Source organism: Suricata suricatta, chromosome 6, assembly GCF_006229205.1.
Source record: "Suricata suricatta isolate VVHF042 chromosome 6, meerkat_22Aug2017_6uvM2_HiC, whole genome shotgun sequence".
NCBI classification, from domain to species: domain Eukaryota; kingdom Metazoa; phylum Chordata; class Mammalia; order Carnivora; family Herpestidae; genus Suricata; species Suricata suricatta.
In genome coordinates, this window is record NC_043705.1 from 20,185,879 (window position 1) to 20,196,834 (window position 10,956).

General features: G+C 34.3%; 1 non-coding gene across 1 annotated transcript; it reads left to right on the plus strand.

The window, feature by feature from the left end:
* The first annotated feature begins 10,791 nt into the window (after nucleotides 1–10,791).
* Nucleotides 10,792–10,898, plus strand: LOC115295023. The gene has a single exon (XR_003910257.1). It is a non-coding gene; the product is annotated as a U6 spliceosomal RNA (small nuclear RNA).
* Nucleotides 10,899–10,956: the final 58 nt, after the last annotated feature.

Here is a 10,956-nt window from a genome sequence, read left to right on the forward strand (position 1 = left end):
ATACTGAATTTTTACAAAAGAAAAATAAATTTCTAGACAAGTGAGAAGACAAAGGAAAAGGGTTTTAGGTTTGCAAGGGCAGCAAACTGTGGGAAGGCAAACACATCAGGAAAACTAATAAGATAAAGGCTAGGTAGTAAGGTTTATTACATAGATTCTTCTGGTGCCATCTCTGGGCAGGAAACAGTCTAGAATTATCTCCAAAAATTAAGAATTGTTATGCCCTTCCAGGTAGAGAAGGGGACGCCAGAAAGTTTTTCTGTGTCTGATTTTTCTCAATTGTCTTCAACTCAAAATAATCCATTTGCCAGATTGGAATATTTTAGGGTGGCATACTCTTAATCGTTTCAGAATGAAGTCCTCTTTTCTGACTGCAAGCTATAGGGACAGTGTCAGGAATGGGTTATGGTATCTTTACCACCACATGGAGGAATTTTTCACCAAATAGAGAGAAACAATGCTAACCTAACATACAAAGAGAAACAGAATCTAGAGATTGAGAAACAGTTCAGATTTTCACTCAATAAATATTTATTTATGATATGTGTTGGATCATGGTAACACATGACTGATATTGAGCCCCTGGATCTATATCATTAGAGTGTCTATTAGAAGTTCTGTAGTATTAGCTTAGGTTATTTAATTCCATTTTGAGTTGGGTTTCTATTGCTTGTAACCAAAAGTATCATGAAAAATATAATACTCATTGAACATATTTATAACATCAGAACCAATTTTTTGAAGTCATAGAATAGCTCACCCCTTTCCAACTCCTTTTCTTCTAACTGTGGCTTTAAAATCTTTTTTTGTGTGTATGTTAAATATAACATATACAGAAAAGTATACAAAACACTGTGTGTGATCACCTCCCAATTCAAGAAATAAAATTTTATTAGTAACCCAGAAGCTCTTTGGTACTATCTTCTCGTCATTAATTCCTGTGAATCCATTGAAGGTAACCATTTTTCTCTGACTTTTGCAGTCCGTTCCTTACATTTCCCTATAGGCTTACTACTTCAGTGTAGATGTTTTAAATTTTATATGATGGGAACTACATAGTGTTTGTGTTTGGCTTCTCTCAACATTACATTTGTGAGATCCATCAATGATCTTGCATATAGCTATAACTAATTTATTTTCATTGCTGTATAATATCTTACTGTATGAATATGTGACAAGTTATTTATTCAGTCTATTGATAAATATGTGAAATGTTTCCACTTTTCACTTCCACTTTTGTCTACTGTGAATAATGTTGCTGTGGACATGCTTACACATATCTCTTCATATACTTGGGCAAGCATTTCTGTTGGGCACATACCTAGCAGGAGTATCACAGATTATCAAATAGAATTATGGTCAACTTGGTAAAATACTGTAAACCTGGTTTCCAAAGTGGATGTAACAAACTATATTCCTTCCAGCAATGGAAAGGAGTTCCTTTTGCTCTATATCCTCATTAAGACTTGACAGCTGCCTTCTTAATGTTTATTTTTGAGAGAGACAGACAGACAGACAGACAGACAGAGACTGAGTGGAAGAGGGACAGAGAGAGGGAGACACAGAATCCAAAGCAGGTTCCAGGCTCCGGGCTATCAGTACAGAGCCCAATGCGGGGCTTGAACTCACTAACTGTGAGATCATAACCTGAGTGAAAGTCAGACACTTAAGTGACTGAACCACCCAGGTGCCGACATTAGCTGCCTTCTTAAGTGTGCCTATCTAGGTAGGTAGGCAGGAATTTCATTTTGATTTTAATCAACATTAATATGATGACTAATGAAATTAAGTGTTTCTTGGTAGTTTACTGGCCATTTGGATACCTCTTTGTTCAAGTCTTTTGCCCACTTTCCTACTATGTTGTTTTGGCATTTTCATAGGGACTTGAAGGGAGATTCTCTGTATACCTGAATAAAAGTGTTGCAAATATGTTCTCCCTTTGTCTTGACTTTTCACTCTCTTAATGGTATATATCTTGATGAGCAGAAGGTCTTAATTTTGATGTAGTCTTACCAAACTTTGACTTTATAATTAGTGTTTCTTATGTCATGTTTAAAAAGTCATTCCCTACCACAAGTTCATAAAAAATATTCTCCTTTGTTTCTTCTGGAAGAATTGTTATGGCTCTAATATCCAACTGAGTTGATTTTTGTGTAAAATGTTAGGAAAAGATCATTTATCTTTTCCATGTGGAAACTTATTTGTGAAGTACCATATAATGAGAAGATTCTTCCTCCACTATAGCACAGTGGTATGTTTTTATTGTAAATCATGTGCACATGCATGTGAGTGTTTGGGATTTCAATTTTTAAGTCTATTTTCTGCCAATACATCATAGGCTTAATGACAATAACTTTCTAATAAGTCAAAATATCTACTCAGGTAAGTTCTTCCACCTTGTTCTTTATGTGTATTTTGGCTATTCTTAACCTTTCACATTTCCATATGTTATTTTAGAATCACATTGTCACTTGTGCTGATCCCCACTGAAGTATCCCATATAATAAAGCTGGCCAGGATTCTTACTGGAATTATACTGAACCAACAGACCAAGTAAGGAAGATTTATCTTCTTCATTACATTGTAGTCTTCCAATCTATGGGCAAAACACAGCCTTCTGTTTCTTTAGGACTTCTTTAAGTTCTCTAATAAAATGTGATAGTTGCCTGCATGGTAGGCTTGCATGTCTTTAGTTAGATGTAATCCATGGTTCTTTTTAATGCGGTTTTAAATAGTAATATTAAATTTTTTCTTTCTGATTTTTTACCAGTATATAGAAATGCAGTTGATTTTTGCATATTGAGTGTATCTAGCAAACTTGCCAAGCTCACCTTTTGTATTTCTAACAATGTAATGGTAGATCCTCTTGGATTTTTTACAACCACATGCTTTCTATGAACAATGACAGTTTTAGTTCTTCCTTTCAAGTATTCCTTCCTTTATTAACTTTATTTACTGTTTAACTGGCCAAAATTCCTATACAATGTTGAATAAAAGTGTTCAACATAATAACATTCAATTCAATATAATAAAAGTATGTGATATTGTTGTTTCCTATCTCAAAAAGGAAGCATTCCATACTTTAGGTATAAATAAAAATATAATGCTTAATATAGGTTTTTTACAAATGTTTTATCATGTGAAAGAAGTTCCTTCTACTTCTAGTTTACAAAATGTTTTTTTTCCACAAATAGACATTGAACTTTTCTGCATCTACTGAGATTTTGATATAATTAACTATTCTCCTTTATTCTCTTAATCTGGTTATTTATATTGCATTTCTAATATTAACTTAAGGTTAAATTCATGAAATAGATCCAATTTGGTTATCATGCATAAAATTTTGCATTAATATTGTATATTATCTATGTGTGAGATAGGCTTTTTAATTTCCTTTCTTATTATCTGCTAGTAAGGCGTTAGAAAACAAGTTGATGTTTACTCTGGCCTTAGAAAACAAGTTGATGTTTACTATTTTTACCTTCTCTGAATGATCTTGTGTAATATTGGCATATTACATTGGCATATTCTACTTTGGTAGAAGCCTTAGAATTTTCCTGTCAATGTAGTGATCTAGTGTCAAATTGGTTAATCTTGTTCACATCTTCTATACTCCTGCTGAGCACCCATAAACACACTTTTTAAATTTGTTCTGTTACTGAGAGAGGTGTGTTAAAATCTATTATTTTGAATTTTAGTTCTTTAACATCAATTTATGCTTTATATATTTTGATTCTATGCATTTATACACAAATTTTTTTATATCTTCATGATGGATTAAAATGTTTATTATTATGAAGCATATATATTATTTCTAATAATGCCTTTTACCTTGCAGTGTGCCTTCTCTGATATTTATATCACTACCTTAGATCCTTTTGGTCAGTGTTTGCATTTTTTCTATCCTTTTAGTGTTTTTGCATCTTCATATTTTTAAATACCATGCTTGTTAACAGTACAACACTGAGATTGTCTTTACTGAAGTACTTATTTCTTCTACATTTAAGACAGTTAATGATATATTTATGTTTAAAACCACTTTATGTAGTGCTTTCTATTTATCTTGTATCTCTTTTTAGTCTTCATTTGGGTTTTTTATTTCATCTTGCCATCTATATTACCCTGAAGGTTATATACTCTTACTATTTTTTAAGCAATTTCCTCTAATGATTGGAACTCATATGATTGACTTATCAAAGTCGGCTGTTATTTAAAGGATTCACCCTCTTCACAGACAAAGCAGAGTCCTTAGAAAACTCACTTAACACCTGACTTTATGCCATTCTTGTAGGTATTTTGTCTCTGTTTCAACCTAAGACATTATTATTATTGCTTTATACTGTCAGTATTCTTTTATATTATTTTCCCCCATATTTGCCACTTTGTCTTTCTTTCTTTCCTGAAACAACCTTCTGACATTGTTATATATCTATCTAAGGAACTCTCCTTAGTATTTCCTTTCACTCAAGTCTGATAGTGAATTGTTTGTATGAAAATGTCATTTCGAAAGGATGCTTTCATTGGATATATAATTCTAATTTGGTAGTAATTTTCCATCAACACTTTGAAAATGGTATTCCATTGTTTCCTGGCTTATTTATCATTAAGATGTCAGCTCTTGGAAAGCAGTTGAATGCTTGTTCAAAAATATAAACATAGAATTACATTTGATCCAGCAATTATACTCCTAGGTATATACCCAGGTCTTGTAGTCACTCAGATATTTGCAAGTCACTGTTTCAAGTAGCATCATTCATAACACCAAAAGATCCAAACAACCTATGTGTGTATCAAACAATAGATGAATAGGGGTGCCTGGGTGGTTCAGTTGGTTGAGCGTCTGACTTCGGCTCAGGTCATGATCTCACGGTTTTTGGGTTCAAGCCCAGTGTCGGGCTCTGTGCTGACTGCTAGCTCAGAGCCTGGAGCCTGCTACAGATTCTGTGTCTCTTTCTCTTTCTGCTCCTCCCCTGTTCACGCTCTGTCTCTCTCTGTTTCAAAAATAAATAAATGTCAAAAAAATTTTTTTAAACAAACAATAGATGAATAAACAAAATGTGGTACCTACACATAATGAAATATTATTCACTCATGAAAATTAATGAGGTTCAAATATATGCTACAGCCCATTAGACCCTGAAAATGTGCTAAGTAAAATAAGCCAGTCAGAGAAGGACAAATATGGAATGATTCCATTTATATGGAATACTTAAAATGAGCAAACTTATAAAGACAGAAAGTACAATAGACATTACCAGGGTTGTGGGGGCAAGGGGAGGGAGAAGAAAATGGGGAGTTATTTTTTAATCAATTACATAGCTTTGGTTTGAGATGATGCAAAGGTCTGTAAATGGATATTAACGGTTGCATACCATTCTGAATGTCATTAACACCACTGCATTTTAGACTTAAAAATAGGTAAAATGGTAAATTGTATGTTATATATATTTTGCCACAAGGAAAAACAAAAAGCTCTCAAACCACTTATTGCTCTTTTGTGCAATATTTGTTTTGTTGTTTGTTTTTTTTAACTCTGGCTGCTCTGAAATCGTCTCCTTGCTTTTGAATTTTATTTTTCTTTTGCTTTGATGTAGTTCTATTTTTGTTCTTCTTGCCTACAGTTCCTAAGCACCTTGAAATGGGAGCATCATGTCTTTATTTGCTTTGAAAAGTTCTCAGTCATTATCTCTTCAAATATGGCTTTTTGTTCTTCTCTTCCTTTCCTTGCCTTCTAGGACTAAGAATCTGAGACATTCTCACTAGAATGAGATGCCCATTGCCCATTCTATTCTCTCTCTAAACTTCATTTCTAATGCTTTCTTTAATTTTACTAATTTTCATTTCAACAGTTTCTGAGTTTTCCATGCTTCATTCTGCATAGTTTGTGACCTACATTCCACTTCACAAAATCTCTACATGATGTGTATGTCCACTCAGTTCTTAATTTCAGTTCTAGAATTTCTAGTTGCTTTTCAATTTTTCAATTTTTAATCTTTTACCCTCATGAAAATAAGTAACTATAATCAGTTAAATAAGAGCCTGTGTCTGGTAATGACTTATGTAAAAGTCCCTGTCTAATTCTTCTACTGTTTCTATTGTGTTTTTATAATACACTTATTTTTTATCCCTGTTGTCTTGCATCCTCACACAAAACTATTTGTATAAGTAATTGAGACCTAGGATGCTGTTATCTTCCTCAAGAGATTTACAGTGAGTTACTCCAACTTCCTGGGAATACTGGCAATCCAGGATCACCTCCAATCACAGAGAGAGGATTTCAAGCTGGTAGTAGTCCCTGAAAATGCTGGTCTCCTTTCTGGTTCTCATTTTCTTCTAAGCTATAATGCTTGGTTACCAACTTGATAGTGAACAAGTAGTTTACCACCATCTTTGTTAGGTGGGGGCCTTAGATTCTCATCTCTATGCATTTAAGTGCTTACTCTAGGCTCCCATCTCTATGTCTTTAGGTCCTTACTCTAGGCTGCAAACTCATGAGCCAGCCACTTCACTTCTGGCCCTAGCAGAAAAGCAGCCCCATTGCCTGGCCATTTCCCTGTTCTCATCCCTCCACCATATCCTAGCTTGATAATTCACTATTATTTTGTTAACTTTGAGATGTCCACGTGCTTTTTTTTTCTTCAATAACTTAAGTTCTTCTAGAATGAAAGTTGATTAAAATTGTCCAACATATCAATACTAAATGACCAATTTAGACACAATGTTTCATATTCTTTGAGAAATTCTGTTCTCATAAAACTTACAAAGAACCTCATGGGTAAAAGTGTGACTGCATTGAGAGGAATAAATTACCAATTTTTAGAGTAAATCCTCCCAAAAATTCAATGTAAATTTTTAGGTGAGCAGTGTGTTGTAGAAGGGACAATTTGCCTGCCACCTATTGTTAGCATCAAATAAATCAGAGCTATTTGGCTCACAAACCAAGGTTTCCTACTGATTTCCAAAAGTGAGATTGAGGATGAAAATGTTCCAGAAAAACCACTTAGGAAAACACTCCCTCTTCTTTTTACTATCTAATTAATTTTGCATATTTTATTTCCCAACAGATATGCAGCAGCACAAGCTTTGTTTTATTATCAACTATTAAAAAAGCATTTGCAAGAGCAACCCATAATAATTTTGAGCAAGTTTCTGGGGGGGTTAGTGCAGAATAGCCACTTAATCCTCTGTTCTGTATCAGCGGCCTATCAGGGCTCTACATCAGCAACATATGAACCATTGGTGAGATCAAGTCCAAAGAGTATTTTGGTATGGCCTGCAAGCTATGAATGGTTTTTGTATTTTTTAAAGGGCCATGTGCATACATACAAAAAATCAAAGAAGCACATGTAACATATCACACATTCTCTAACTCTTTACAGAAAAAGTTTGCTGATTCCTATTCTATATCATCTTGTCAAGAGCTGTGAAGGTTCTGAGAATTTTACCCTATTTGCAAGCAAACTATTTAGCCTACTATAGTTTCATGGATGGTGGCAGAGGACGTGAGACTCTAGGGTCAGAAACAAAAGACTTTATTTTTCACAGTAATAGCAGTCATGAGATAATCTGCATATGCCTCAGTTCCCTAAGCCCCGAATCCCACAGGGCAATATGAAGAGAGCCAGGTAAAACCTGCACACACAGTGGCTATGTTACAAGAGAGGAATTCAGGGAACCTGAGCTTAAGAAACGTGAACTTGCTTTAATGGGAGGTTGAGCATACTTGCTCTTAACTCCCAAGGAGACATTATCTCAATCTTCAAAGCCTTGTTGCTATACAAGCATTCAAGAAAAAGAGTCTGGAACAAAGGCAGTTAATGTCTCTGCTTGCAAGATATGTAGAAACACGAGAGATCCATGGAGAATGGTCTTCCAATAAATCTAAACTTGTTATCTATAGCTACCACCTTCAGCATGTTATGATAGCTTTATCATTCCAAAAACTGACCTTAGTCAAAAAAGCGTTAAAGTATTTTCAGTATTCTCTTAAAAATCAGAGGAAATAATATACATAGAGATTTCTAAAAGCAGCTTAAAACACTAACATTGAAAAACACCTATTTTTAGCTGCCTTGAAATTTCTGATATTCTAAAAGGTTTATTTCTGATAGGGTCCAGGGAACTGACAAAGTACTCTATATTTACCCTTTAACTTCATAATTGACTCCTACATTTTCTTTAGTGGAGGTGCAATTTAGTGTTCAACTTTTAGTACTACAGTCCAAAATGTTTTTTTTTAATTTATCTGAAAATTTAATGAGAAATACACACTAAAATTTTTTTCATGTTTATTCATTTTTGAGAGATAGAGAAACACAGAGTGTGAGCAGGGGAGGGGCAGAGAGAGAGGGAGCCACAGAATCCGAAGCAGGCTCCAGGCTCTGAGCTGTCAGCACAGAGTCCGACGCGGGGCTCCATCTCACCAACTGTGAGATCATGAGCTGAGCCGAAGCTTAACTGACTGAGCCACCCAAGTGGCCCGAGAAATAAACATTTAGGCAAGAAATGTAAACATGTTAGGGACATTTTTAATGTATGATCCAACCTATGTTATAGTTTTATTTAATTTCTTCAAGTAGAGACAAATAGTTTTCTCACAGCACTATAAACGCACCTATACTTAAGCAAAAATTAAGACGCAGTTTTTAAAAAATCGTAAGATAAAGTTTTACAAGGCTATAAACCAAATAACATTTAGTTAAATACTTAATAAGCTGCTTTTATCGAAAACAACAAGCTTCATGAAACTGATAATCTTTTAGAAAATTTGAGTCATTTTTATATGTCAGATACAGGATAGTTACAATTCCCTCAGTCCAATGTGAAACATTCTTAACCTCCAAAACCAGAAGTATGAGGTCTAATCTAAAATGACCTGATGCCTCTATTATATAGGCTTGAGGTAAAGAATGCTGTGGAGAAAGCAAGATATGGAATCTTGTGTTTTCAACTAGGAGGAACTATCTAGTGGCTTTGAGTTTCTAGCCTACTGAACAAAAATCAAAGATAAGACTTGATGTTATTATTAACTTATTTTACATAATAATGTATAGGAAGCTTAAAAATATATATGAAACAAGAATGTAAAGTTTTGCATGATTGGTTGCTACTCACTACTTGCAAGTGTTACTATTTAGACTGTTCAGTGTCTTACTTAAAAACATTTTTTTTACTGCTTATTTTTGAGAGAGAGAGAGAGAGAGAGAGAGAGAGAGAGATAGCGAGCGAGCAGGGGAGAGGCAAAGAGAGAGGGAGACACAGAATCTGAAGCCAACTCCAGGCTCCAAGCTGTCAGCAGAGAGCCCAATGTGGGACTTGAATTCATAAACTGTGAGATCATGACCTGAGCCAAAGTCAGATGCTTACCCGACCGAGCCAACCAGGTGCTCTTATTTTAATTTGGACTGAACTACAAGTCATTTAAGCTTGGAACTAAGTCTGAGCTAGGTTCACTGGATTACTTTTGTAGACGCAAATAATAACTCATTTGGATATCCTTAAGTGTATTCAGAGTCTTCATCTACTATCTTTTAAATATTCTATTAAAATATCTATTATAGGTTTTTCTAAGGCAAACATAAACTCGGTGTAAGTCAATTTCATTTATTATAAGCCAAAGTTTAGCCATGAATAAGTTGTTATTAGAGATGCTTAAATTTCTGACAGCATTTGATACAGTGTTTCCGATGAAGTGAGGACATGTAAATTGAAGGAAGGTTGGAGAGAAGGTATTTTCTAACTTCTTAGTGTACATACTTCATGTCTGGTAAGATACTGTCCTTTATTAATTGCACTTTCCTATCCACTGACTTTTAGGACCACTGAAGGAATAAGGAAATAGTAGTCATTTAAAAGTTAAACAGATTTTTGCTTAAATTGGATTCATCATATTAATGATCTATGGTAGTTCCTAATTGGAAGTTCACACATATATGTCTCTGAAAAAAAAAAAAAAAAAGGCTGAGCTACATGTGAGCAAAATTTGGCTCTTTTTATATATATTTACAAAGCAAATGACAACATATGAAATAGGGTTCTAAGCAATTTTCAAGTTATGTACAACCTGAAAATCATAAAGAAGATTAAAACTTGTATACAAAAAATTATAAACAAAGTGTAAAAATTAATCACAAAATAGTAAAAGTATTTGCAACACATAATAGACAAAAATGTTAATATCTTTAATTTGTAAAAAGTTTTACAAATCACTAAGGGAAAGTATGCAACTACCCAATAGAAAAATAGGCAAAAGATATTAACATGCAGTGGGTAGGAAAAAAAATGGAATCATATTCAACTTCACTCATAATTAAATAATTGCAAACCAAAACAGATTTTATTTTCAACTATGTGAATAGCAAACCAAGTATTCTGGGGCGCCTGGGTGGCTGGGTCAGTTAAGCATCTGACTTCGGCTCAGGTCACAATCTCACAGGTTATGGGGTCAAGCCCCGCAATGTGCTCTGAGCTGTCAGCACAGAGCCTGCTTCAGATTCTGTGTCTCCCAATCTCTCTGCCCCTCTCCAACTTGCCCCATGTCGCTCTCTCTAAATATGCAAATATTATTCTGATAATATACAATGATGACAATAATCATTGATTAAAAGGTAAATTGATACAGCTTTTTCAAGGGCAATTTTGCAGTAACTAGCAAAATTTACAATGCTTACACTCTGAACCAAAATTCTACAATCAGCAATGTATCCAATGAATAAACTCTCAAATATCATGAGGTATATATTTTATTGAATTTATGGATCCATCATTGGTAATAATAAAAACTTGGACATTGTGCTCGCTTTGGCAGCACATATACTAAAATTGGAACGATACAGAGAAGATTAGCATGGCCCCTGTGCAAGGATGACACGCAAATTCGTGAAGCGTTCCACATTTTTCAATGAGAAAGAATGAAATCTGGCCATTTGTAGGAAAGTGGATGGACCTTGAGGGTGT